The 27,403-nt window shown below is 38.3% G+C and overlaps 1 protein-coding gene across 6 annotated transcripts in view; it reads right to left on the bottom strand.

Annotated features, from left to right (window-relative positions):
• TAOK3 (TAO kinase 3) overlaps positions 1 to 27,403 on the bottom strand; it is a 233,799-nt gene that overhangs the window by 140,581 nt on the left and 65,815 nt on the right. For 3 of the 6 annotated variants that reach the window (XM_074296628.1, XM_074296646.1, XM_074296636.1), the window contains exon 2: positions 24,761 to 24,899. The exons of the other annotated variants lie outside the window; for them this stretch is intronic. The gene's annotated coding sequence lies outside the window, so the exon portion shown is untranslated. The remainder of the gene's footprint in view (positions 1 to 24,760; positions 24,900 to 27,403) is intronic. 6 annotated transcript variants of the gene reach the window in all.

Here is a 27,403-nt window from a genome sequence, read left to right as displayed (position 1 = left end):
ATGTGGAGGTTGAATTGTGTAATATGAAATGTTTTAATTTGTAATGTTTGATTTGTATTCCTATTTTATACACCTATGTACCTGGGGTCATATAAAAGTTTCTTGGGGTTTTCCCCCAAACCACCCAAGGAGTTGTGAGTGGAAAGTCCTGATATACAGAATAAATAGGAAATAATTAAAAGAAGGAAGGCCCGAGAATTAAGAAGAGTTGGGAAAAGCTGCCTGTTAAAATGGTATTTTAGCGGGGGCTTAACAGAAGCCAGGTATGGATAAGGTTTAATGTGTTTCCTTTTGGAAAATTTAAACTGCTCACGCCATGAACCTGGCTACTCAGTACATTATGCCTTAAATGAAATAAGGTGTGGGTTACGTTAATTGAATCAGAGACTGCTAAACCTTTAGGAAAGCAGTGTTAAATAAGGTATTAACTAGAATTTTAGAGCCTTGATTAACTTTAAATGCATGATTGACTCATTCCTAAAAAATAGTTTACTCACAGTTGGGACACGAGCCCTCATATTTATCTTTTCTCCAAATGCTTTCTTGAAACATTATCATAAGGGCTATGATGCTGGAATTTTGATTCCCAAGCTTAATGCATGTCTCACCAGTTCATAGAATCACAGACCTGGTCCTAGAAGGGAGCTGAGAGACCATTTAGTCCATTGCCTTCATTTTGCAGATGGGGAAACTGAGGCCCAGGAAGAAGTGACTTGGCCAACAAAAGCGAAGGAACAATTTGTCTAGAGAACCTACATTTTTTTAAACTAAAGTCAGGGCTCTTTCTTTTTTCTAATTTAGCCTTTCTGACAAGATTACTCAAGAAATAAAAGGAAGTTTGAGAAAGTACAAAAGATCCCCCCCCCCAAATACCCATCTCTTGCCTTCAAGTTCTTCAGCACTGTTTCTGATGCTTAGAATCCCATCTGTTGTATTCATAACCTTAACTAAAAACTCATCCCAAATACTCATCTGTCCAAGAGCTTTGCTTGATCTTACCTTCTTCCTGACTCCAGACAGCAATGATCTTTCTTTCCTCGATCCTCACAAAATACTCTGCTCTTAGACATTATTTTGTAGATCTATGTATGTGTCCTAGGATCATCTCTTTCTTCTTGAAGACTAAGGCTATATTGTACTGCACTTACCACGGTGTTCTGTGCCATTTGGGAGACCAAACCTGTGATTTTATTGGCATGGGGATCCACCAATAAGGAAGCCTCCTCTACCAATATAGAGAGGTACTGGTTTTGAAACTTTAAGCGTTATACAAGAAGTTGACTTGCCCAGAGTGACACAGCTGGTATGGGTCTGAGGAGAAATAGGGAAATCCATCTTTTTTCTGAGTTTGAGACCAGCTCTTTCTCTATCACATCATGGCTGCTTCTCTTCCAATACAGAGTAGGCCTTTAATAAATGGCTTCTTGAGTGCCAAGTGTGAATTTTGAACAAAGGAGAAAACAGCTTTGGACATCCTTTCTCTCTTCTAATAATCACTAAGTGGCTCTTTTTTCAAGGTAAGAAAACCACTTTTATGGTGTAATATTTCATTCTGAAAGCATCTTAGAGACTATAGTTGCTTATTAATGTCCAATTATGATCATTGCTTCGACTATACAAAGAATATTGATGGAGCCAGAGGGCTCCTTTCTGTCAAAGGAATTATTTCCAGAGAGTATTTATTCCGTCTAGGTCAACCTGTATGAAACGATGTGAAGAAGTGATCCAGAATTCACTCACTGGGGCTTGAACCAAAGGGCCTGAGAGACGTCCTGTCTTTACACAAGTGGAAAAGGGCTCATTGAGCCTCTGAAAAGCCACTTTCTTCCTCCTCTAAGTTTTGGCTGGCATGAGGAAGGAGTTCTTCTGGCTCTATTAAGCCTAGCACTTGGTGACCTTCCCTTCTGATGCTTTGGAACGGGGCTCACAACTCACAACTGCCAGAGCTTCCACACCAGAAAAAAAATCCCACAGAAAAGCCATGTTAGCCAGCAGCGTGGAGCAAACCCAGGAAATGCACAAGCCTCCGACACCTCTATAACCTCAGATATGGTAGGAGCCTTCACATCAATTGTGAATGATTCTGAAGAACTCATCAAGACTTCAACTTGAAGCCTCTTTTCCTACAAAAGTTTAATTACACATCAAATTTCTTAGTACGGTGAAAAAAGCTTAATAGGTCAAAATCTCTAGTGAAGATTTACTCTTTTAGGGGGGGTAGTGGTATAATTTAATCATTTTATTAATAAGGCCAGCAGGTTATTAAAAGGATGCTTTGGCCAATCCATTTAGACCAATGACAATCATGATCATTTACGCTTCACATGAGAAAGATCTTCATCTAAATTAGACATCTACTCCCCCTAACTGACGCCATTAAGCCCTGTACCTGGTCCCAATGTCCCTTTCCGGCCTCATGGGACTGATCCTCCCTCCTATACTCTGCCATCCTGCCAAATTTCCAGTCTTTTTGCTCCTTATGCCCATAATCCCATTTTCTATCCCTGTACCTTTGCAATGGTCATTTTCCAGGCCTGGATGCGCTCCCTCCTTGTACTGACCCCATAGAATCCCTTCCTCTTTTAAGATGCAACTCAGTTACCATCTTATACATGAAGCCTTTCCTAGTCTCCCCACCCTCTAGCGGCCTCCTTTCTAACCTACCTTGAAACTAATGACTTAAATTTATTTATTTATATTTTATTTTATTTTATTTATTTTTTTCATTTAAAAAAAAAAATTTATGCCTAGGTAATTTTCCAAAACCTTTTGTTTCAACTTTTCCCCTCCTTCCCCCCACCCCCTCCCCCAGATGGTAGGTTAACCAATATATGTTAAATATGGGAAAGTATAAGTTAAATACAATATATGTATACATGTGACGACTTAAATTTAAAGACATTCTCAAGGCTTCTCTAAAGAACTGTTTGTACAACATGGGGGACTCCTCCCCTGCATGGCGTGCCCTCATCAGAGAAGGGGCTGTGCTCTAGAAGCAAAGCAGACTTGAGTTAGCTCAGAAGAAACGCACGACGCACAGAGATAGAGAAGCTCCCCAAATGGTCATAGGGATATTCCTGAGTATTCTGAGCTTGTGCTGGTCTCATCAGCCACATGTGGACACCTTAACTTGGTTCCACTACAGCGGTGCCATTTAAGTCCTCTGAGAATGAAGGCCGAGAACCAGCCACTTATTTATTTTTATAGCTCTGCCGTGTCTCGCTGTTTCTCCTGTTAGAATGTAAGCCCCCTTGGGAACCAGGATGTCTTCAGCCTATGTACTTGACTCAAATAACTACGATGTACAATGACTCTTAGGCATTCATTCAACATCTTGTTCACTACAGCACATTAATCAAATGCCTGCTGCTATATACACAAGACATTGTTAGTCACCAGAGAAAGAAAGAAAAAAGGGAAAACTTGGTTCCTCCAGGAGTTGTTGGTTATTCCATATAACAGAATATCAATGTCCATGTAATAGGTACAAGATAATGGGATAGGATAAGCAGTGGTTCCTAAACTTTCTAGATTCGTGGCCTATTTAGTGGCTCAGGGGTTTTTCATGGCATCCTTTGGCCAAGAGAAATATATAGTAGTTGGGTCAACTATTTAAATGTCCTAAGCTGCCTCCCCATCCCCCACTGGTCTGCCTTGGAGCCAGAGCAGCAAAACACAAAGCTGGGGAACCGAGGGGATAAGGATTGGAAAGGGACCGGACCTATGATTTTATCGCGACAGCCGCCAATATGGGTTGGCACTTCTCTGAAAATTAAGGATTGTCTCATTTTTTGGTACTTGTATACCCAACACCTAGCATGACACGTGAAAAAATAGTAGCTTTAGTTAGATACGTGGTGAGAGATTGATTAGAGAAGTTATATCATTTGGCCCCAGGGATACACAGCTGGTATGTATTATGCCTGAACCCGGTTCTTTCCGAGCTGGAGCTGGCTCTCTATCCATTATACTCACTTGCTTCTCACAGATAAAGGCAGGTTCATTTGAGCTCAGAAAACACAGGGTCAAATGAGGGGTGAGAATCTGGGAAGGCTTCATGTAGGAGGGGGCATTTAAGTAGCATCTTAAAGGAAATTAAAGATTCTGAGAGGTGATACTGAGGAGGAAGGGCGTTTCTGGCATGGGGGTTGGTCAGTGTGACTGCAAGTAGAGGCAAGAGATGGAATGCTGACTCCCAAACTTTCTCCCTTAATGTTTGATCAACTGCCATGGGGTCAATGAATTAAATGCATTTGTTCCTAGGAAGAGCCTTCTGTCTAGGTCTTCTTGAGCTTGTCTCACACGGTCAATTATCTGTCAGGCATTCTGAACTGAACACCATAGGTTTCTCCAATGACCGGTCTATTTTCTAAGCGCAACCCTTCTAAAAAATTCCCCATTTTTACTGAATGCATTTTGACCATTCTCTCGTCCTCTGTATGGGGTCTTGTAACTGAAGCTGGGGGTCATGAAATTATGATTTATTGTCACTGTTTGATTGGCAAACCTATATCCTCGGGGTCATGAAAAAAAACTTCTCAGACAAAAAGGGGCACTGAGTGAAAAAAATTTCAGAAATTCTGCTCTAGTCCACCCAGCTCTCAACCTCAGTGTCATTCTCAATTTCTTCTCCCCTCCAATGTCGCTTTTTATCATTTATATATCGACAATCTCTCTCCCTCTGACTCTCTATCCTAACTCATTACCCTAACTCAAGCCCTTTTCACTTCTTCCCTTTATGACTGCAACAAACAATAATTGGTTGCCCTGCCTCAAGTCTCTCCCTACTTTCATCCACACAGCTGCCAAAGTGATTTTCCTAAAAGGCCGCTCTAGATCTACCCACATCAACACCCTACTTCCATAAACTCCAATGGCTACCTATTACCTTTAGGATCAACCATAAATTCCCAATTAATGTGATTTATAACCAGATTCTATCCTCCCTTTTCAGATTTATTATACACAACTCCCTTGGAACTATTCTATCTATGGTCCAGACAAACCGGAAGTCTTATTATTCCTCCTATGACACTCCTTCTATCTCTACAATTGCCCAAATCTAGGATGTATTTCACTTTGGTTTCTTCATGGCTTGGTTCAAGTATGATCTTTTTCAGAAAGCTTTTCTCCCCAAGCAACGGCTTTATATATGCCTTTATAGGTCCACATAGCCTTCCTCACAGAAAATGATTTGCCAGAGGGGACAAGCTGTTTGACTTTTCTCTCTGACTTGTCCAGTTCCTGGAATATACAGTAGACATTTAATAAATGTTCACTGATTGATTTGTAGTCTTTAAATGTCAGTGGAAGACTTTTTTTTGTCAGTGACAGACTCAGGAATATTATCTTGGAGGCTAAGGAAGATGAATTGGAGAAGAAAATTTGTGGAATACTTATTAAGTGCAAGATACTGAGATATATAGGATTAAAAAGGAGTAAGACACATCCCTGTGATCAAGGTGTTTACAATTTTCTCATAATTTATATTGAGCACAGTTGAGACCATGGGTCTTGAGAAAGAGGAAGATCTGAGTTCAAATCCTACCTTAGACATTGACTAGCTGAGTGATCCCTGGGCTGTTTAAACACTCAGTCTCTGTGCCTCCTTTACATGGAATAATAACAGCATCAACCTCCTAAGTGGTTAAGAGGATCAAATGAGATAATATTCATAAATCACTTTATAAATGTTGGCTATCATTATGATCCAGTAAAAAGGCAAATGTCAAGTGTTTTGCTTAAAGTATTAAGTAAATACTAGCTGCTAGTACTTAATACTAATACTAGTATTAAGTAAATACATCACTTCCAGCTTTTTTCAAGTTATTTGACCAAATTTTTTCATATGACTTTTACAAAAATCCTGCATGGTAGGTATGTATGGGTGCTATTATTCCCATTTTACAGATGGAAAAAAAAAATCAAGGCTCAAAGACAGTGCCTTGCCCAAGGTTAAATAGTTACTGAATGTTGGTGGCGGGATCCGAATCTGGCTCTTCCTGCTTCTAGAGTCAGCGTTGCTTACATGCTGATGATGAGTTTTGTTTTGCACATACCGAGTTTCAGGTAGCAGGGGAACATCAATTATGTACAGCCGGCAATGATAAATACCAGACTAGAGCTTCAGAGTGAAGATGGGGCTTAGAGATAGGGACCTGATAGTAACTGACATGGTGGTTGGAGTCAGGGAGATGGATAGGACGTCCAAGGGAAGAGAAATGAAAAAGTCTAAGGCAGACCCTAAGGAAAACATTAACGGTCAATTTCTAAATAAAGATAAATGTCCAACTAAAACGTTCATTATTCGATAATAAGTACTATCCATGTTTTATATAGGAAGAAACAGGTTAAGAAACTTCTCTGAAGTCACACAAATAAGAAACTGATGCAAGATGAAAAGCCAAGTGAATATGGTTAAAAATACTTCCAGGGATGTTAAGGCCCCTAGAATGCTGTGTTTAGCCTAATTTTATTTTGTCCTCATATCAATAAAATGGGAGAATTTCAAAATCACAAGTTTAAAGCTGAAAGGACCTCGGAGACCCTTCTCATTCAATCCTATTCTTTTGTAGGTAAAGTAACCAAGGCCCAGGAAGTTTAAGGTTAAACAGATTGTGAGTGGAAGAGTTAGAAATCAGGCTTAAGTCTCCTTCCACTGTACCAGACATTTTACGTTTGGACAGTTCCACTGGAAGACTCCCATACGTAAGTAACTTCATACCGGCCTCTTTGTAATTTCTGACTGGCCAAGATCCTGGCTCTTCTAGGAACAAGACGCTCCATTTCCTGCATCTGGACATTTTCTCTGGCTATTCTTCCACACCTGGAATGCTTTCCCTCCTCAACTCTTCCTATGGACTGTCTGCTAAAACCTAACTTTAAAAACTCATCTTTGCTGGAAACTTTCCTTAATCTCTCTTAGTTCTAGTGTCTTCCCTCTGTTAATTATCTATTTAACCTGTACAGATTTTGATTTACATGTATTTGTAAAAATATTTACATATTGCTTCATATGTATCTGCAAAGGCATTTACATATATTGGCTGTATTTTAATGTTGCTTTACATGTATTTGCTTAGGATGTTTTCCCTCTTCAACTCTTCCTTATTGACTGTTCCAGCTTCTGCTAAATTCTAACTAAAACAAAGCCCATGTTTTGCTGGAAACTTTCCTCAACCTCTCTAGTTCTAGTGCCTTCCCTCTGTTAATGATCTCCTATTTAACCTGTATAGATCTTGCTTTACATGTATTTGTTTGTGTGTTGTCTCTCATTAGAGTGTAAGCTCTTTGAGGGCAGGGATTGTCTTTTGTATCTTTCTGTGCCCGGCACAGAGTAGACACTTAATATTTACTATTTGATTAATATTACTTCTTATTGTATCCTCTGTAAAAAAATCCAGTCCTATTTTAGCAGTCCTTCAACTAAAGATATTTCAGTCTATCCTTCTTCAAGCTAAGTTCTTTGAACCCGTTTCTCTTTGTGAGTCTTAGACACAACACAGTGTTTTGTAAGTCCTTGCGGGTAGGGAATGTCTTTCTGTAAGTATCTACTCAATGAGCAACTTGGTGGACAGTGAATAAAACACCAGTCCTGAAGTCATGAAAATCTGAATTCAAATGTGGTCTCAGCTTGCATCAACTGATGCTGAGTGAAATGAGCAGAACCAGAAGATCGCTGTACACTTCAATGCTGTATGAAGATGTATTCTGATGGAAGTGGATATCTTCAATATAAAGAAGATCCAACTCACTTCCAGTTGATCAATGATGGACAGAAACATCCCAGAGAAGGAATTCTTCCAGAAGAATGATGGACAGAAACTTCCCAGAGAAGGAACACTGGGAAGTGAATGTAAATTGTTAGCACTACTGTCTGTCTGCCCAGGTTACTTGTACCTTCAGAAGCTAATACTTAACGTGCAATAAGAAAATGGTATTTACACACATATATTGTATCTGGGTTATATTGTAACATATGTAAAATGTATGGGATTGCCTGTCATCGGGGGGAGGGAGTGGAGGGAGGGAGGGATAATTTGGAAAAATGAATACAAGGGATAATATTATAAATAAATTTTTAAAAATGTGGTCTCAGATGCTTATTGGCTGTGTGACTCTGGGCAAGTCATTTAACCCCATTTGCCTCAGTTTCCTTATCTATGAAATGAACTGGAGAAGGAAATGGCAAACCATTCATGTCTTTGCCAAAAAAAAGCCCAAATGGGGTCAGAGTCAGACACCATTGAAAATGACTAAACAACTGCAAAAATCTATATTTATTGACTCTTGGAATATTCTCTAGTCCCATGACCCTCTAGGCTACTTCTTTGGATGGGAACCAGCTTGGCTCTTAATGTTGAATACATTTGTAAAATGAGGAGACTGTGCCAGATAAACAGTTTTTTGAAGTCCTTTCCAGCTCTAAAATCCTAAAAGTGTCTGATTTCAGAATCATGGGCAAGTTACCAAGAGAGCCTATTCAGATTCACAGAAGATGTCAGCTCCAACCTAACCAACAAATCTTCACTTTATTTATCCAAAAGTGACATAAAAGAAAAACCTGTGCGATAAACACCTTTCACCCCTGCAAATTTTACCTGCCACCATTCCTCCAATAGCTGAAGAAGCTATAAGGGAGCCCTATATTTATAACTTCTGACTTCCTACTACCAGTTCCCAGTGCCAGGCAGTGGAGATAATAGAGCATGCAAAAATAAGAGCTTTGAAAAGAAACCTTCCTGCAGCTAATGAAGGATTATCTGGCAAAATGTCACTGCTATCAGCAAGTTCTTTTGTTTGTTTGGGGTTGTTTCTTTCTCACTTCCCATCTAGTGCCCTAAAGAGAAAATTTGCCTTATTGTATTCAAGTTTAAAGACCAAAAAGCTCTGAAATAACATAGTATGAAATTAAATATCTTTCTTTCTTTGGGGGGGGGGGGGAACAAGGCCTGCTTGGCATTAACCAAGTTACTTTGGAGTAAAGTATTACAATTGAGTTTGATTCCCTCCCCCCATTTTCCAGATGAAGAAACTGAGGTCCAGAGAAATGATCCGATATGTTCAAAATCACTCAGTTCATCAGTGTTAAAGCTGTCATTGCAACCCAAGATTCTTAGCCTTCATTTCTATTTTTTTTTCCACTATAGCTATCATGGTTTATAGGATTTAGAATCCATTGCTTAGGCAATTTTAGGTCAGCAAGAGTAATGGAAATATTACTCATGACAGTTTATAGAACTTTAACCAGTTGTTTATTAAGGAATTACAGGATTTTCATGCCATGTGGTCTTTGGCACATAAATCAAATCTTGAAATGAAAAACCTCATTGCAAGAAATGTGTGTGTGTGTGTGTGTGTGTGTGTATGCACTGATATAACAGTAAGAGCATCATTCTTTCCTTAAATTGCTTTAGATATTTTACTGGGTTTTATTTTTTTTTAAACTAATGTGATGGAATGAAATGGTAATTTCTGTTTAGTCAACTATGATAATGCAGAATTGGACAGTGACAATGGAGATTTATTTTCGCTTAGAAACTAAGTGCTGGGTTTAAGTTGCAATAAATTAAAATTGGCTTCTAGTAACAAGGTGATTTATAATAGGGACGACGTATAATATTAATTACAATACCGGACATAATTAAATGGTCTTGGGAATTAATCAGTGAGTGAAAACATCGTAGAAACTGTTCATCTAAAAAGTTAGAAAGAATTCCATCTAGGACTCTGGAATTCATTATCATCCATTTAATCTTTCTGAATTGCTTCATCGGGAGTAAATGAATAATGGTAGGTTTCTCTCCAAAGAATTTCATTCCAATTTGTCTTGCTTTTCTTTTCAAACATCCTAGGGGAAGGAGATATAAGCATGGAGAGCCCATTGAGATGGGAGTCCAGTTAGGAGTTAGAATCCTTTCCATGCTTTAGGGTAGTGGTCCTCAAACTTTTTAACTAGGGGGCCAGTTTGCTGTCCCTCAGACTGTTGGAGGCCAGACTGTAGTAAAAACAAAAGCTCACACTCGGTTTCTACCCCTCAGCCCATTTGTCATAACCCAGCAGGCCACATAAACGTCCTTAGCAGGCGGCATCTGGCCCACCGGCCGTAGTTTGAGAACCCCTGCTTTAGGGGGTATCATTGTCCTTACTTCCATGGATACCTCTACCCTTCATGCCCACCATGAAGCCTGGGACTTCTTGCTCTATTTCTAAAGTTGACACTCTTATTCATTTTCAATTTTGCCTTGCCACTGGCAATTGTGGCAAGCATTCAGAAGGGCGGACATGGCACATGTTGAAGCAATGTCCTTCGGTTGCAGGCTGCCTTGAATGCCTTTGTGATTACCTCTTTTATGAGTCTCAGTGGCACAAAAGGCCAAGACAATTTGAATAAACTCACAGGTCAACGTAAATCAGAAATATTAAATTCCCTTTGCAAATAAGGTAGCTTTTAAAAGTGAAATGAGATTTTTTGGGATAATCCTAAATTATTTTGAAAGCAGAAAAGTAGGAAGTAGAAAATTCACACATTGTTCTTAACTAATATATAGATTTTCCATGCTACAGAAAACAAATAACAGTTGTAAATATGTAAACTTTAAAGTATTATATTAATCATTATTATTATTACGTTGACTAAAATTGGGAGTATAATTTTACAATACATTATTTTCCATACTGTAACACAGATATGTCCTTGTCTCTCTCCCCCTTCCCTAATCCTAAATGACATTACCACCGTTTAAAGGTAAAAACAGTCCAATATAAAGTAGTACCATAATTTCTTTTCTTTCTTCCCTTTTAGATGCAAAGTATATATCGTTAAGTACTCAAAAGAGAAAAAGCTTCACTTCAGAAAACAAAAATAAAAAAACTTGTCTAAATATTGGATTCAAAATTAATGATTAATGTCAAAATATCATTCCTTAGCAAATTTAGGATTTTGTGATCATAAAATGAATTCTCTAGGACAAAGGAAGATAAAGTCAAGAAATTTACTCCAATTTTTATATGTAATGAATGGCCAGGTCTTCTTACGGTTACCTCCCCCACATCTTGTCACCAGAGGATGATGGGTTCCCAAATCTAGAGCTGGAAGAGATCTCAGAAACCATCTAGTCTAATTCTCTTATTTTACAGATAAGGAAATTAGGGTGGGGGAGTTCTGAGTGCCTTGCTAAGATCACACAAGTAGCAAGAATCAGAGGTGGGACTTGATCCCACGACTCCTCACTGCAGAGCTAGTGTACTTTCCATGGTAGCACACATCTCTCACATCATTTCTTGTCTTTCTAATAACGCCATGCTTAGTTCAGGTCTCAGTTATCCTAAATTGATTTCCACTTTTATTCTCTCCTCTTTCCCATCAGTGTGCAATACTGCCTAAAACACTGATGTACTTAAAACCCATAATCTGATCTTGTTGACCAGCCTTACCCAAAATCTTCACTGGGTCCCTATTGCACCTGGAATAAAAAACACAAGTCTTTCTCAACCTGGCACTCAAAGTTCTCCCTCTACAAGTTGGCTCCCACCAACCTTTCCGGCCTTATTTCATATTATTCGTCTACATACAATGCATATTTCTGTCAACTGACATGTTTCCCATAAGCTATGCCTTCCCTTCTGTGTCTTTGCATTGAGGTCCCTCATGCCTCAGATACTTTCTTTCATTCCCTTTATCTCCTAGAATGCCCTTCAAAGCACAGAGGCCATTCCCTCTAGAAGACCTTTTGTGAGCCTGCCTCCCACTATTATCAATAATCTTCCTCTAGACTCTTCTCTCTTATTTTGTATTTACTTACTTCTATTCATGTTTTGTTCTGTTCCCTCTCTCTTCCCCCAATTAAATATAAATTCCCCGAGGGCAAAAGCTATTTCATTTGTGTGTATCTTTGTACTGGGTTAGAGTGCTGGGCTTGGAATCAAGAAGGAACATGCTCATGAGTTCAAATCCAGCCCCAGACATTTACAGCTGCATGACCCTGGACAAGTCACTTAACCCGTCTGTCTCAATTTCCTCATCTGTAAAATGAATTGGAGAAGGAAAGGGCAAACCACTCTAGAATCTTTGCCAAGAAAACCCTCAATAGGGTCATGAAGAGTTGGATGTAACTGAACAACAATAAAAACTGAATTTTCAAAAATCGGTCATTTGGATGTTGTCTCTGAAATAGTTTAGTGGCTCTATGCCCAACCAATCTTTGATTACATCAGGGTGGGGAACTCCTTGTATGGAAATTCCTTCTAGCAACTAGCAGTGACCTGCCTGTGACTTAGCGAAGTACTTGACCTCCAGGGAGAATGTAACTTGTCCAGTATCACGTAGCTGGTAAGCGTCAGAGCCAAAATTTAAATTAAACCTTCATTTTTTAACTTTAGCAACTGATCATGCTGCTCTCCTTAACTAAAAATAAAGAGTAGATAAAGGTCAGGGAGAGAGATTGGAGCTGTGGGGCTTCCTGGAGATGCGGGGCTTCCTGAAGAGGAAACTCTCTCTACCAATGCAGGTTTCCACACATCTCTCACATACCTTCCTGTCTTCCTATTCGTGCTATCTCTGTACTACTTCATGCTTTAGGTAACTTAGAGTCTCAGAGAATTGCCAAGAACACTAAAAAATTAAGTGACAGAGTACCGGTCCTGAAATCAAGAGGACCTGAGTTCAAATATGACCTTGGACACTGAACACTTCCTAGCTGTGTGACCCTGGGCAAGTCACTTAACCCCAATTGCCTCAGCAAAAAAAAAGTTGACTTAGCCCAGATTGCACAATTGAAAAAGTAGAATAAATGAAATAGTTGGAATGATCAAGATAATATTTAATAGGTAGAGATCTCCCACACCTCTATTTGAATGATTGAATTGAATATTGAAATTAATAATAACAATAATAAACATAGCTAACATTATTAAGTGCTTACTATGTGCTTAGCATTGTGCTAAGTGCTTTAGAATTATCATTTTACTTGATACTCACAATAATTAAGAGGTAGATGCTATTATTACCCCCATTTTGCAGATGAGGATATTGAGGCAATCTGAGTGACTCGTCCAAGGTCATACAACTGTAATATTCGCCTAAGGCCAGAGTTGAACTAAAGTCTTTTTGATTCCAGGCTTACCACTAAGCTGCTCTTAAAAGAAAAGTGTGTAGAAGATCCCCTAACCATCAGAGATTTGCTCAGAATTACAAATAATTAGTAGATAGGGAGAATGAGTTTGCATAAGGGTCCAAATCTTCACTTGTAAAAGTCTTCGGAGGAGCAGAGAAGTCAGATTCAAAACAAATATATCCTTCCTTCTTTTGAAGATAAAAAAGGAAGTTGCATCTTGGGATAACTACTTAATAGCTGGAAAGCATTCAACATTTTTGAGGCTGAGAAGCTGTTCTACACCAGATGACCAACAAGAGAGGATAGATGCCTAAGCCAAGAACGACTCCTTTCCCCTTCCTTCTCCCTGTACAGTTTTTCTGTATCTATAAACTTCTAGTGTAGTAAGTCTATTTTTCCAGCCTCTATCCCCTTCAGGATAAGGTTGGGGTTCAAAGCCCTGAGGAAGAAGGTAGACCAATAGTCTCACTTCAGGAACTGAGATCTTGAGAGATTAAAGGACAAAGAGAAATGATGTCCTATGAGACATACAAATCTGTAACTACCTACCCATCTGTTTTTGGAGTTTCATGGTTACCATAGAAAGAGACCTGCTTCTGGAACTAGGGAACCTGGATTCAAATCCCACCTGTGAACTCTGCTACTTGGATAACACTGGGCAAGTCATTAACCTCCCTGGGCCTCGGATTTGCTATCTTTAAAATGAAATCCCTCTAGCTCTGAGTCTCTGATCTTATAATCTCATGGTTACCGCTTTTTCCAAGTAGGGAACATGATGAATTCTCTTTTGGGGTAGAAATCTGAACTGCCAGTGTCGGTAAAGCATTGATTAAGGGTAACAATGATTTCATAGAAGATAAATGACGATCGTAAGGTCTCAATTTATTGTAGTTCTAGAAAAAAAATTGTTTTTCTTCATCTGAATGTTGCCATAAATTTCCAACACTATTATTCCAATCATTATTACACTTTTCCAATCACTAATCCACCATTATTCCAATCATTATTGTGCTGCTCCAATTACTACTCCACCATTATTCCCAACACTGTCGCATCATTTTGAGTGACATCAAATGCCTTTTCAATGAATGCAAGAATGTCTATAAAAGGAAACTGAGGGGCAGCTAGGTGGTGCAGTGGATAGAGCACCAGCCCTGAAGTCAGGAGGACCTGAGTTCAAATCTGGTTTCAGACACTTAACACTTCCTGGCTGTGTGACCCTGGGCAAGTCACTTAACCCCAATTGCCTCAGCAAATTAAAAAAAAAAAAAAAAAAAAAAAAGGAAACTGAAAACTAGCAGCTTTCCTCCAAATTCACATAGTTCAAAACATGGCAAATTCCTAAACAAGATATGGGTTTTGCTGTGGATTTCATTAAGTATTTGCAGCTGTTAACCCATATGAAATTTAAATGAGTTAATTATGAATTTTTAAAAGTCTGTTAAAGAAGAGAAGAATAAGCTCAGTAATACGTAAACTGTGAAAAGATTCTCTGTAAAATAGTCAACCTCCCCTCTTCATAGAGCTCTTGGCTTTGAATCCTTGCTAACCCTTGCCGGCAGAGTTTGAAGCGTAATATAAAGTGTTCTCTCTATTAGAGATGCTGATGTCTCACAAGCTCTGGTAATTCTGACCAATCCGAAGTACAGGGCTCAGCCACAGATTCTGTGTCTGTTATCTGAGAATAGATAAGCTTGGCGAGGCTCATGATTGCCAAGTTACCAGAAGAAGGAAGATTGTTTTGGTCCTAGCAACTCTAAAAACCATTTTTTAAGTTCATACTGTTCAGTCATCTCAGTTGTGTCTAACTCTCAGTGACGCACTTGGGGTTTTCTTGACAAAGATACTGGAGTCATTTGCCATTTTTTTCCAGCTTCTTTGACAGATGAGGAAACTGAGGCAAAAGGTTTAAGTAACTTATACAAGGTCATGTAGCTAGTAAGTGTCTGAGGCCCGATTTGAACTCAGAAGATGACTCTATTACAGAACTGGTGTTCTACCCACTGCACCACCTATTATAGGCTCATGGTATCATAGTTTAAAGGAGGAAGAACTAGAGGTCCAGCCTCCTTTTAATCCCTGACTTTTCACTAAGCTCTCCCATAGAAACTATAGACTATTACAAGTCTCTTTAAAAGACAAATGGAATGGTGTAAAAATGCTGGAAATACTGTCCAGTTCGGGTTAAAAAAAAACCTGAAGAGACTGCTTTTCTACCATGACTAGACAGAAGCTGGAGTAGATGAAAAGAAAAAACCTGGTGGCATCTTCTTTATTGATTTTCATCTTGTGGAGAAGATGCATAGGATTCCTGAGAAGAGATTTTATTTCACATCCCGAATGAACTAAATGTTCTAAGATTGTGTTCTCAGAAGTGAAGTCTCCTGTGGTGGAGGGTTTGAGTCAGCTCTGGCTTCCAGCTTTCTTACAGTTAAAATATTGTAAATAAGTATCTGTCTTTGATCATTTATTTCACTGTTAATATATTTTACATTCAGTAAATAATATTTAATCATAGGAGATTAAGGAATTATATAAGTATCTATATCTACCATCTTTTCTTCCTTTCTTTCTCTTTCTTTCTTTCTTTCTTTCTTTCTTTCTTTCTTTCTTTCTTTCTTTCTTTCTTTCTTTCTTTCTTTCTTTCTTTCTTTCTTTCTTTCTTTCTTTCTTTCTTTCTTCCTTCCTTCCTTCCTTCCTTCCTTCCTTCCTTCCTTCCTTTCTTTTTCTTTCTTCCTGTCTGTTCATCTATCTATAGAAAGAAGAAACTACTACAGTGGAAGGAGATTTCTCCAATTTGTAAAATAAATAAGAATTAATGAATGGAATTGGACTTTTTGGGTGTTGTAGACCGAGAGATTTTGAAAATTTTACAATTAATAATCATAGAAAAAAATCTGAATCTAGAACTCTAGATGATATGATTACAAATGTAAATGAATTAAGTAACTTCTAAGTTGGTTTGAGCCTTGTAGCCTTGCATTATACTCTTTTTATGGATGTTAACTGAAGCTCAGAAAACTGTACCCTTGAACAGTATCAAAGAGGCAGAAGAGAAGATTCATAGAAAGGCTGCAAAGTATATTAGAAGAAATGGTCACAATGATGATGACTCAGGGAGTCATTAAGAATTGAAGTATTAAAGTATTGCATCGAAATCTTTAATATATTGCAGGGGATGTGTTTGGAAAAAACAAAACCTAACGTTCTACTTTCTTTAGTTATAAATTTATCCTTTAGATTACTCCTTAGATGTCCTATAGTCTTCACTATGGCCTCCTATAAACCTGGTAGGAATTATGGGAAATGAACACTATAGGTATGGTTTTTGAGTCTTGCACTTTGATGAGACTTCAGAGCAGGAAATTCAGGGAACGTGATGTTTTGAATAATTAGACCTTTAACACTTGAAAACCTTTGCATTTCATCCCATGAAACCTTGGCAGACCCTTCTGGAAATTCAGTTTACTTAATGGAATGGGAATTGGGAAAGTAAGCCAAGAGGAAGCACTACACTAATTTCTGAATATATCCTTCCCCATCTGATTACTAAGCCAGATATTCTTTGTAATAAAAAATAAAGATTCTACATATTGGTTAGTGTGGTTCAATTAATCAACAGTACTTTAATACTTCAAGGATATATAGTTTTTTTAATTGACATTAATATTTCCTTTATCAAGACAAAAACTATAATTTCTCTATGGCATATAAGTTACTTTCTGAGTATGTGGTAGTCTGAAAACTGTTTGTAGGCCCTCGCTGAGACACACAAGGCTTACATGCAATGGATTGCTCTATTCTAGACACATTCTGACTGGCATCCCTTGACCCTCCTGATTTTTCTCCAATTCTTTACTTTGAGAATATTCTTTGCTGGAAACCTCCAGTTCGTACCTGCCCTTCTAGAGAATCTCCAGCATCTTTCTTCCCTAGAGGGCCTACTGAGCAAACACTATCACATTTAAGGTTTCAGTGCTTGGTTATGTCATTGCCAACCTCCACTCTGTCCTTGTTTGCCCCTCTATCCTTCCTTCCCCTCTTTTAAGTGTCCTAGATTGGCCCGATGATCAGAAGAAGACTTATTTTGGTCTCAAGCTCTCCTTTGTGTGAGTTAATGGCCTATGGCCAATGGCCTATTGTCCTTACTGTCCAGCCTACTTTTTTTTTAATGAAAAACTTCAAGTCTCAAAGGCAGCTGCAATAGACCAGGGCAAAGATTTTCTGTGGCTAAAAAAATTAATTATCTCATGGTTAACATAGTGATGATCCTCTGAGAATTGAGATTCCGGACCCAACTCTGACCAACAAGGATGAACCAGTTGCTGAAATAGAAACATCATGACCCTTGGGAACAAGGGCTACTCCATTGAAGAGCCTGTGATATTTTGGGAGAGAGCAACCATGCAAAGTATCACATGCATCCCGTACTTTGGGAAAAAAGATTTCTGAGGTCAGAGAGCAGGAGGATTAATACAACATCTTAACAATCTAAAGGGAAAGTTTTCCTAAAAATGAATTTTATTCTAGCAGTCCCACAAAGCTAAAATTGCATAGCACTCAAGTAATATGCATTCTTTAGAATTAATTACCAGCCATATTAAGGGCTGACATTTATGTAACACTTAAGAGTTTATCGGTGGTATCCCCATAATGTCAAGAGATCTTAAGGAAGGATCATCTCAAGGAAGAACAATGAGTGGAACTCTTAAATGGAATTTACAAGTGGACATGGATGTTAAGACAAAGTCAATTGCCTTCTGGAAATTCAGTTTACTTAATGGAATGGGAATTGGGAAAATAAGCCAAGAGGAAGTACTACACTTATTTCTGAATATATCCTTCCCCATCTGATTACTCAGCCAGATATTCTTTGTAATAAAAAATAAAGAGGCAGGAACAAGAAAAAGGTCACCAAAATTAATTAGTGTATCAACTGATTCTGTGTATTGAATGTTCCACACTCACAGCCTCCCATTGTTGTAAAGAAAAAAAATTGCATTTTCTCATTTATTCATAGAGAGTTAGTTTAATCATTATAAGTGATGAAAAATGCTATTCTATATTCAGAGGGAGAACTATGGAGATTGAGTACAGATTGAAGCATTCTACTGTCACCTTTTTGTTGTTATTGTTATTTGCTTTTTCTTTCTAGTAATTTCCCCCCTTTTTGTTCTGATATTTCTTTCTTGACAATTTTTTTTCATGACAAACATGGAAATATATTTAAAATGATTGTATATGTATAATCTATACAGATTGCTGTCTTGAGGAGAGGGGAGGTTAAGGGAAGAAGGGATAAAAAATCTGGACCTTGAAATCTTATAAAAATGAATGCTGAAAACTATTTTTACATGCAATTGGAAAAATAAAATACTATTGGGAATAAAGGAAAACTAAACAACATTTAATTCTTTTTTTAAAAAATTCCTATTTATATTGTTGTCATTGTGTGTGTGTGTGTGTGTTTTCCTGGTTTTGCATACTTCACTCTGTATCAGTTCGTATAAGTCTTCCTATGCTTCTCTAAATTCCTTATTTTCATCATTTCTTATAATATTCCATTCCATGTATGTACCACATTTGCCTTATCCACCCCCTCATCAATGGTAATCTATTTTGTTTTCATTCTTTGATATTACAAAAAGTGAGGCTACATAAAAGACTTTTCTTTCCATCTTTCATCTATATATCTAGTAGATAAATCTCTAAATCAAAGGATATAAATAATTTATTCCTCCTTTTAAATAATATAATTCCATTACCAGCACAATCTAGGCAGGAGGTGCTCAATTAATTCTAGTTGAAAGATGGCTAGTTCTAAATTGCTTTCAAGAACAGTTTGATTCAATCATTGCTCTACCAACAGTATAGTCACGTGGGGGTCTTTCCATTGCCCGTCCAACATTGATCCAACATCCATCTTCTTGCATCTCTGCCAGTTTGCTGTGGGCAGGGACCGCTCATTTTATTGAAACCAGAACTTCACTGAAGTATTTAGAATTTGTAAAGTACTGATCCTCACAAAGAGAGGCAGTGTAGCGCAATGGATGTCACAGAATCGGCCTCAGAATCAGGAAAAACTGAGGTCATGATCCACTTCTGATAGACTGGTTTGCAGCATGAGGCAAGTCACTTCATCTCCAAGAGATCCAAACAACTCTACAAGATTCTACATTGCAGAGGAAATACAGCATTGGTAGAGTTAAGTTCTTCAACATGGATCCTCATCAGTGATGAAATCACAGGATCATTAAAAAAATTCTCACTATATTAAATGAAATGGGGCTAAGAACTTAATTCTAAATCTTCTGATCCAAACACCTCAGTGGATTAAGAAATTATACTCTCCTAGAAAGAATGTGATAAGACAAATATTTTTCAAAGTTTCTCGTGGGCCGTTTTGAAGTTGGAAAATAAAAAAGATGCGGCACCAAAGAGTATATTATGAAAGTGAGGAATTAAAATAAACATTAGAAGCAAAACTCCTTTCTCTTTTGAAAGCTTCCTTATTTTGGTTGCCCGATTCCTTTCCTTGTGTCCTACCATTTTTAATTTGGTTTCCTTGTCTTACTTTTGCTAATAGTTGATATTTCATAACACTGACTTTGAATTTCCTAATTAGCTGATGATTAATTAATGCCTGAACATCTGGGTGACCATTTAAGATCTCATGCTTTCAACTACCACTAAATAATGACTTCTAAATCTCTCTTTCTCCAGACTTGTATATTCTCACACAGTTATCTCCTTTCTTCCAATCTGTCTCATAGTATCACCAAATGTATAACTTGCAGCTACATGAAATTTCTCTTGATTTAACCAGATCTCACTTTCCTTATTGGTCCTCATCACTTCTCATTGTTTTTATCTCTTCTAGAGACAATACAATCCTTCTGCTAATGGACTCCTGAATTAAAGTATTTGCTAATTGTTATTTTTTATTTTTTCCTTCATGAATTCTTCTGGAACTTGCCCTTTCTTGCAGAACTTACAGTGAGTTTATCTATGTATCCCTTAGTTTTTCATTTTTATCACCTAGAATTGGTAAAAAAAAAAAAACAAAAACAAAAACAAAACAACAAAAAAAAAACAAAAACAAAAACAAACAAAGAACAACAACAACAACAACAAAAAACCAGCCTTCTGAATTACTATTATTTGCTCCAGTAATAAAAGCTTAATATTTTTGCTTTGGTCTCTGTCATATTCCTTCTCAAATACCACTCAACATTATTCTGAATGAAGATATGATAAGAATCAATCTAAACTTAGTTGACTGATACCACTGTTGAGAATTCCAAGAAGAACCAGAAGACAGAGATCTATGGCTCAAAAGGATTATGTTTTATTTTGGCAATAAGGCAAGTATCAGTGAAAATTAGCCAGTAATAAAACAGCACTCTATTCCACAGGCTAAATGAGGAATATAATCAAGTGCTGTAGAAGTTCAGAGAAGACAGAGATCAGATATTTGTCTACCATATGGGCACAGCACTTAAATACTTAAAAGAAAAGGTAATGGCACTACAGACAGAGCTAGAAAATAAAACAATAATTGTTGGAGAGTTTAAATCAGAGTTAGATAAATCAAATAGAAGAACAAATAAAGAAATTGAAGATCTAAGAGAATTCTAGTAAAATTAGACCTTTGGTGACAGCTCAATGAGAATCACAAGGACAGATGTATGCTACATATATATATATATTTTCACTTTGCATGGCACATTTATAAAAACTGATCTTACGTTTGGGTACAAAACAGAGATCAGGGGCAGCTAGGTGGCGCAGTGGATAGAGCACCAGCTCTGAATTCAGGAGGACCTGAGTTCAAATCTAGTCTCAGACATTTAACACTTCCTGGCTGTGTGACCCTGGGCAAGTCACTTAACCCCAGCCTCAGGAAAAACAAAAACAAAAAAACCAGAGATGATTGAGATGGCCATTAAGATTAGCTTGGAATTAGGTCTTAAAAGATGGTAAAAGCCAGGGGAAAAAAGAATGGAAAAGGCATTTTAGGTAGGAAGAATAAAATGGGCCAAAGCATAAATCCATAAATATATAAAACAGAATCACAAAAATACTTATAATAACTTAAAACGTTGGTCCCTTCTTCAATTGATATTTATCAAACTAAAATCCTTCTAAGGTATTGCTAGCTTTGAGTCAAAGCCAACCATTCCTAGATTAACTAAAATAATGTAATTTCCTCAGAAACATTTTATTTAGTACTTTGGCTTCACAAATCCCAAACCATTAAAAAAATCTATTTGGCTAGAACAAACAAAAGAATATAGAAGTTTCATGATTTGAAATAAATTATAAACATCGATGGATAATTTTGCTAGCCTTTTCCAAACAACAATAGTCTCTCGGTGCCCCTCCCAAATCACGATACATCAGTCACACTTTGTCCCCCGACCTTTTCCAAATCCAGGGTTCACAATTGGCAATGTGAACCCAATTCTAAATTGTTAGAAATAATTAAACCAAATAAATCAGCATGAAGAAAAAGTCAGGAATCACACCATTAAAATGTCTTAAAGACAAGAGGTATCATTAATATACTTTGAATGATGTTACTGTGCTAACTCTCTCCCCCACCCCCAGCTTCCCTCAGGGGATTTATTAGACCCCATTTAAGAGATTTACATAAAAGCTTCAACTTTTTAATAATGTCCAGAGATGAGAATATTGAGTAAAAGAAGTAAATCTATCCATACTTAACTCACTAAAGGAAAGAAAAGTAAAACACCCAATGTGTGCTTAAGTGCTTTTTATAAGCATGAGAGCACCAAAGAGTTTCCCACAGATTTGTGTAATGGCTTCAGCAGAGCTCTATTTATTTTCCGTTTAAGTCACCAAATGTTATTTTGAAAAAAAAATTTAAGTGTTTATCATTGTGCTGACATAATTGTAAATAAAAAAGTCAGAGTTATGGTACAAATTTATTCCCACAAGTCCCTGTTGAAAGCTTCAAGCTGCTCAGCTGTATCCTAAGCACTGTTCAACTGAGGGACAGATGGAAGATCTCTTACCTTCTTCTCTGGTCATCCCCTTAACCTTGCAATGATGCCCTGATGAATGGATGCAAATCAAGTAGGGGGATGACCAAGGACCTGGTCTAAGGGTACGAATGACCTTTGTGCAAGTCAGCCTTTCACTTTGGGACTCTCATTCTTGAGAATCTATACCATAGATGACTTTGTCTACTAGAAAATGCTGTGAACATGGCATTTGATGAAATGGTTCCAAGTGTGATGTTAAATGCCTACAATTTTCAAGTGAAACTTTGATTCTGCCAACTGAGCATGTCACGGTTTTTTCAGCCTGCTTCATTTTTTTTAAACTTGAAAAATGATGGGGTTAGATTAGTGATCCCCCACTGGTCTAAGAAAAAGAATGGGTGAGGGCTAACCAATGGAAGGCCAACATGCTCCATTGGTGTTCCCATACTGTCAATATAACACGGGCTCCAGGACATCAGGTAGACTTCCCATCTGTACCCTCTGTATCAAAATTGTGGGAGGAAATGAATGAGGATCTGACTGGATGGAGCAAGGACAGATGGGCATTTTTGAAGAGAATATCCATATAGGACTGTTGTAATAATCAAGTATGAGGTAGGAAAGGCTTTCTCCTAACATGCTCAGAACGGGATAGGGATGCCCCTCCCCACCACACAGGGTTCTACTGGTACCATTTGAGAGTATTTTTTTTAAAGGATCTAAAAATGGACCAAGTATTTTTAAAAAGAAGGTTTTAGTATTTGAGCTAGAACTGAGCAATATTAATAAAAGGAGGGACTGGACAATGAAAGCTGTATACTTTGAGAATGAGGGCTGTGCCTCCCTGCTTGTTTTTAATCCAACATACGGAGCTTTGGGGAGCCAGCTGTCAGCCACCAGTGACTAATGGGATTGTACTGGGGTGATGAAGAGTCTTCTGATTGGCTGAGAAGATGGAATGAGGTGCATGTGAAAGGTCCAAGTGAATCATCTCTTCCTCTCTTCCCTGACTGCTTTTGAGTGAGCTTCTTTGGAGGGAAGTGGAGCAACAGCTATGGCTCTCTTATCTTCCCATCTTGTCACAAGGTATACCTGAGTTCATGGTGCCTGTTTCTTTTGGGTTTATTCATTTCAACTATTAGAAAAATGAGGATCCTGGGATGTTAAGTCATGTGTAAGTTATGACCGTGAGAGTTCTGAAAATCAGAAGAGTCAGCAGAGGTCCTTTTAGGAATCGGGGTTAGTAGTAATCATCACTGGACACAATAGCAGCAGTAGCAGGATGAGGAAGGAGCTAGCTGTGAGGAGAGAGGTATTTGATCCAGCCCAATAGGAAAGGGACATTCAAACTCCCTACTTGTAAGGAGTTAGCTCAGCTGAGCAAGGGAGTACTTTATCTATCCATTGGACATGCTGTACCCAGAAGCGAACTTGATGAGCACTCCTTGAGGGGAGAAAAGAAGTCCTAGGGCTAGGCTAGGAGTCCCAAGGTATCCCTTCCTAAGCACTCTCCCCAAGGCCTCTGACTCGATACTCTCCCCCTCTCTCTTCCTTCTCTGTCTGCCCCCCTCTTTTCTATTTCTATTTCTCTGTCTTTTCTCCCTCTCCTATTCCCTCCCTCGTCTGTCTCTCCCATTCTCTCTGTCTCCTCTCTCTCTCAGTCTCCTCTCTATCTCTCATTTTCTCTCAATCTCCTCTCTATCTCTCCCATTCTCCTCTCTATCTCTCCCTCTCTCTCTCCCTCTCCCTCCTCTCTCTCTCTCTTTCTCTCTCTCTCTCTCCCATTCTCTCTCAGTCTCCTCTCTATCTCTCCCATTCTCTCTGTCTCCTCTCTATCTCTCCCTCCCTCTCTCTCTCTCTCTCTCTCTCTCTCTCTCTCTCTCTCTCTCTCTCTCTCTCTCTCTCTCTCTCTCTCTCTCTCTCTCTCTCTCTTCACTATTTCTCTCATTCTCCCTCCCTCAGGTGGGATGGGGCACTTTATGAGTATACTTCTTTATAGAAGAGAACACCCATTTTGGGATACTATTTTGAACTTCTGTCCTTGCTCTACCTGCTCAGTGATTTTTTTTTTTTTTTGGGTAAAAGTGAATTGATATCAACTGGTTTATCAATAACAGGAATAAATACATCAGACTGATGGATCTGAGCAATATGGATTTGGATACCACAACACCCTCCCCCCCAGAGTAATCCCTTGAACTCTGAAAGAAGGAATTATTTTCAGGAAAGCCAGAGCCAATTCCAGAGGGGGTTTGGAGCCCAGAGGAGACACTACATAGGATTAAATCTGCATTTTCAATATGCTTTCCATTGAAGTCTGAGGAAGGAAGTGTGAAATACTATGTTACCTTGAATAAGTCCCTTCACCCCAAAGGGCTTCAGTCTCCTCATCTGTAAAACTAGAGGCTTCCACTACATGGTCTCTGAGGTCCTTTCCAGTTCTAAATCGAGATCATAACTCGGGAAGAATAAGCATAGGAAAGTGAAGAAACGCCCATGACCCTAAAGTTGTTCTGAGTTTAAAATGAAGGAGAAAAAAAGTTCTAAAGATTGCATTTCATAAATAAAAAGTTGAACAAGGTCAAGTTCATTTAGGTAGACTGCAGTTTTCATTTTATTTTTATAACATTCCCTTACCTCTTCCTTCTGAGTTCTGCTGGTGGAGCTCCTGCTTGTCATCAGTTTCATGTGCTCATGATCTCATTCTTTCCTCAATGTGGTGTACATCTCTCTCTTCTCTTGGTGACCTCCCTTCCTCTTTTTCCCCCTCCTTGGGCTGTTGGTAATAAGCCAAATGCAACGTTCCTTCAAGTATTGCGGTTTTTTTCAGCATTTAGTCAGTTCCACATTTTGTGCCCTCTGCCCTATTTATTCCAGCTACACCTGCCTTCTTTCTGGGGTGCTTTAAAAAATATTAAGTGGTATTATACCACAAACAACTGCATTAGTTACAAAGTGGGAAGGAGAGAAAAGAGGGATAAAACTTAATAATAAAGTAAATAAATTAAGAAAACATCAAATTCTAGGGCCCTCTATTGATTGCAAACACTTCCAAGGTTTATTTCTTACTCTTGGAAGAATCACTGGATCCTAGATTTGGGGCTAGAAGAGCTTTCAGAGGCCATCTGAGCCAATCACTTCTTTCTGAATTAAGAAGATTGAGGCTCAGGGAGGTTACAGTGACAACATCAAAAATTTGAAGCTCCTTAGGAGCCAACCTCATTTTATACATAAGGAAACTGAGGTTCAGGAGAGTGAAGTAAGCTAGTATCATAGAGCTGACGTAGGAAGGGGCCCTTGAAAGCCATCTTGTCCAACTTCTTCATTTTACAGAAAAAGAAACTGAGGCCCAAGGAAATTAAAGTATCTTAGGGTCATAGATCTAATGCTGGAGAAGACATTAGGGATCATCTAATCCAATCGCCTCATTTTACAAAAAAGGAAACTGAGGTCCAGGGAGGTGAAGTGTCTCGCCACACTATGGACTTTATCCAGAGGAGCTCTCATGACAACAGTGCTCCACTCCTACAATCTCCTCCTCCAAATGACAAATCCCTCCTCAGAACCTCAATTTGAGGAAGCACCTAAGTCAGCCATGCTCAGTTTGACCCCAGACCAAATAACTCCCAAGTCTTCTTCACCACCTTGTCCCTAGGTGAATACATTCTTTCTCTTCACATTTTTCAACTCCTTTTTATGCATTACATTCCCTCTCTAGAGTATAAGTTTCTTGAAAGCAGAAGTTGTCTTTTTACTTCTATTTTTATTTGAGTTCTTAGCACAGGGCCTGGCATATAATAAGCACTTAATAAGTGTTTTTTTTAAATTACCCATTCATCCATCCTTTCTTCCATCAATCCCTCCCTCCCTCCTTCCATCCATCCATCCATCTATCCTTCCTTCCTTCCTTCCTTCCTTCCTACTTTCCTTCCTTCCTTCCTTCCTTCCTACTTTCCTTCCTTCCTTCCTTCCTTCCTTCCTTCCTTCCTTCCTTCCTTCCTTCCCTCCCTCCTTCCTTCCATCCATCCCTCCTTCTTTCCTTCCACCCAATATATTGAATAAGCATCAGAGGCAGTATTTGATTCCACAAAAGTATCCTTTCCATAGCACAATACTACCTCTCCAGCAAGGATCCATATTTGAGAAATTGTATCCTGCTCCCTAAACTCCCAAGAATTAGAACCCAAATGTTGAAATGGTCTGTGGAAAAGGAAGGGATAGCAAGTAAAGCTATTAGCAACTGAGATGATGCTTCCTTTCTTTATATGGCCATTGCCTAATACAGTATCTGGCACACAGTAACTGATATTTAATAAATGTTTATCAGAAGCATCTTTTCCCAAATAATCTCTGTCCTTGTAGTTTTCTTTGACTTTGAGAGATGTAGAAATTATTTCAAAATGCTTTCTTAGTAGGTAGAGAGGATACTGGATTTGGATTCAGAAATTCTAATCCTCCTCTATCTATCTACTAGTTGGTTGATCCTTATTAACTTCTTTGTGCTCTAATTTCCTGAATTACAGAATGAGGAAGTTGATGGCCTCTCAGATCCCTTTCTGCTTAAAATCTCATTCTATGATCTGATCCATAGATTAGAAGACTCATTCTTTGCACAGAAGGGGAAGAGGGGAGAGATTCAAGCTATACAAATGGCCAAAAGTCCTGGCCTCGCTACTAGTGTTTGATGTTACCTACCACTTGCCAATCCACAATTTCCAGCATCACAAGTCTCTCCTCAAAAGAAAAGCAGGAGGGGTCAAGGCTGAATTGTATATTGTAAAATAAGCTCACAGAATCTGGTTTAACAAATGAAAAAAATTTGCTAGAGTTCCTCTGTTCATTTTGGGGAGGAATAAATATAAATAACCCAGGGAATGTGCAATATGAAGAATGAAGCTTATCAAGCCTCAGAGTGATGATGACAATAATAATAATAATGAAAGCTAGCATTTACATATTTAAAGTTTCCAAAATGTTTTGCAAATATTGTCTGATTTTATTCTCATAACAGCACAGGAAAGTAGATGCTATTATTATTCCCATTTTACAGAAGAAGAATCTGAGGCAGACCGAGGTTAAGTGACTTGTCCAGGGCCACATAACTATTAAGTATCTGAGGTTGGATCTGAGCTCAGATCTTCCAACATTCTGTCCATTGCCCTAACTGGCATGTCCCTTGACCCTATGATTATACTATCAAGACTTCAACTTAAAAATTAATGTTATTGACATTTTTATTATATTTAATTTTCAAATGTATCCCTTGGTTTCCTCTCTTTT

The sequence above is a fragment of the Sminthopsis crassicaudata genome, chromosome 1 (genome assembly GCF_048593235.1).
Source record: "Sminthopsis crassicaudata isolate SCR6 chromosome 1, ASM4859323v1, whole genome shotgun sequence".
In the NCBI taxonomy this organism is placed as follows: Eukaryota; Metazoa; Chordata; class Mammalia; order Dasyuromorphia; family Dasyuridae; genus Sminthopsis; species Sminthopsis crassicaudata.
This window is presented reverse-complemented; position numbering and strand designations above follow the sequence as displayed.